This window comes from Galeopterus variegatus, unplaced genomic scaffold, assembly GCF_000696425.1.
Source record: "Galeopterus variegatus unplaced genomic scaffold, G_variegatus-3.0.2 Scaffold5953, whole genome shotgun sequence".
Classification (NCBI taxonomy): Eukaryota; Metazoa; Chordata; class Mammalia; order Dermoptera; family Cynocephalidae; genus Galeopterus; species Galeopterus variegatus.
The window spans coordinates 127386-130404 of record NW_007732064.1 but is presented as its reverse complement, the minus strand read 5'-3'; positions in this window follow the sequence as shown (position 1 = coordinate 130404).

Genomic DNA, 3019 nt, shown 5'->3' with positions numbered 1-3019 from the left:
AAGGAAGAAAACAGGTGAGAGCCTATTGTTTGCCTTTTCCTATCTATTTCCCAGAATAAGTAATCAATTCTCGATTGCTAAGGTAATGTTCTGTCACTTTTCACTATAACCTAAATTACCATGGTAACTCTCATCCCAGAACAACTGAGGTGTTTATCTGAAAAACTGTTCCCTTAAGTACGGAGAAAGTTAAGACTTTCAGTTTGTCTAAATATTCATCTTTTTTGTGACTTTGAAATAAAGAGGATATCAGCAAATAGTGGGTTTATTCAGTAATAACCAAATCTATTTTAATGTTCATAAACTTCATTATATGAGAAAAATGCTCAAGTATATTTTAGTAAAGTGAGGTTATATACATTATATACATTGATAGAAATCGTATATTCTTATACTTTGTGTTACATTATTCTTTAGAAATTTCAGAAAGGGCTTAACAAATAAAGAGAGAAATTCCTTTCTAGTACTGACTATGAAATCAATGATATATTCTCAGGTGCCATTATTCTGGTGGCTGCTGGTGAAAGGCATCATCTCTGTGCTTTATAAAGGTGAGGTCTGCATTTCTGACTAGATTTTATTACGTTCATATTATTTTTCTGCAAAAAAAGTAGTTGCCTATTTCTACTCTACTGTTGAGGGTAACTTAGTCACATAAAAGGAACTTAAACTACTTTTCATGGGCTTTTTATTGACACAATATGACCTGCTAATAACATTTAAATCTTATTAGGTGCTTACATTTCCAGTTGATTTGAAGACACAGAAAGATATCCAACAAAAGCTTGTTTTGCTTGGTTGTGAAAGGACATTATCTATGTGCCTGAGGGTGCATATGTATTCATTTAAGTTCTTAATACATCAGGGCAAACCTATTTTTAAACAGTACATTTGTGAAATTTTCAAATAGTACCCACAATATATTTTTTCTTCAAACTCCAAACTCCAGTTTAAATAAAGTACCCCCCCCAACTGGGTCTAATTAGAGTACAGAAAATAAATTATTACCAGTCTGTAACTTTTTGAATACTATAGTGTATTTATTGCATTTTTTTGTTCAGATTAAGTTGGACACTTTCTAGGTGAAGAGAAATTTTATGTTTTCTGATTTCACAATTGTAGCTTCATGTTATTATGATCAGAATGTTTGCAACATTACTACTTATAATAGAATAACAGTGCTCAAGTAGTCTAGAAACAAGAAAAATAGAGTTTAAAAATAAGTTTATCCTATGATTCCCAGCTTTTTGGACTCCCTGTACGTGTTCCAACTCATACATGAAATTTTCTTTCTATAAGCTAAGCTTATTCACCTACAGATGGAAACACCCATCTCTAAGAATAACTGCATGAATCTCTTAAAGAATTTATAGTTACCGAGATTAGTATCTATCTGTCTTCCTATCTGTCTGTCTACCTATCCATCCATCCATTCATCTACCCACCTACTTTCATATCTATCAATTCAGAATAAACACAACTTTAATCTATTACTTTAGTCTGCCTTTAAAATACGCAAAACAAGGGCCGGCCCGTGGCTCACTCGGTAGAGTGCGGTGCTGATAACACCAAGGCCACGGGTTCGGATCCTATATAGGGATGGCCGGTTTGCTCACTGGCTGAGCGTGGTGCTGACAACACCAAGCCAAGGGTTGAGATCCCCCTACCGGTCATCTTTTAAAAAAACAAACAAAAAAAGAAACCGCAAAACAAAAACAAACATGACCATGCCATGACGAAATTATTTTTGCATGCTTTATATCCTATGTTCTGAAGTCCAACTCTCAGTAGTAGTATGATACTCTTGATGTGAATATGCTTTCTTAGAAACAAGAAAATGCTAGTGTTTAATTGCTGCTTATTAATTGTAAGATATGCTATAGTTTCAAAAGTTTTTAATTTGCAAATTATACCCAAATTGAGGAGATGAAGCTTGATTTCATTTATTGGTATCATATGCTATGTTGATGGGTTCTTCAAATTTTCAGTTTTAAAAATACAAAAAAGAAAAACCAAAAAACCCCAAAAATAGCAAACTTGTTCCAACACATTCTATCTATAATGGAACACATATTTTAAAAATTTCTATGCCACAATTAAGGAAAAGTTTTACAATACAAAATTCAAACCACAAAGACACTACATTATAATATGGCAAAGTATTTTATATATGTGAACTCAATTTTCAGCATGTAAAAAATGATAGTAAAACAATCCTTATCACGTTAAACAAATTATTGTTCATACTTAAGTCAATCTGTGGTAGCAGAAATTAGTAGGCTTTCTAAAAACATGTTTTGTACTGTACTTAATATTAATTATACTAAGTCAGAGTAAGACAAGGAAGACAAGCATAGGGAGAATTTTGAATCTCAAAGCTATGTACATGAACTTTTATAGAAAAATTGGAAAATTCAAGGTTAACAAAATCCATATGGATAGTAGAATTATTTGTCATTATACAGAAAACAAGAACAAATAGGAAATGCCAGAAATGTAATGGGTAACATGTAAAAAATTTTATTTTCTTTGCCCATTTAACAAAATTCACTGTGGCCCTCATTGATATATATCACTTTGTAGAATGCAAGAAGTTATAATCAAGTCCTTAAAGAAACATATCAGTAGGCCGGCCCGTGGATCACTCGGGAGAGTGTGGTGCTGATAACACCAAGGCCACGGGTTCGGATCCTATATAGGGATGGCCGGTTTGCTCACTGGCTGAGTGTGGTGCTGACAACACCAAGCCAAGGGTTGAGATCCCCTTACCGGTCATCTTTTAAAAAAAAAAAAAAGAAAGAAAGAAACATATCAGTAAGTGCAGGGTAAGGTTGATATGCATAGCATTTTTTTTTTAACATGAAGACTTTCTAAACTCAATACTTCCATATTATTAAGCTTCAAATGAACTGTATTAAAAAGTTTAAATGAGTGAAAAAATGCTTCTAGTATCCATTTTGTGCCAAGTCTCTAACTCAAGAGCAGCACATGTGCAGGATGAATCCAAAGAAGCATACCA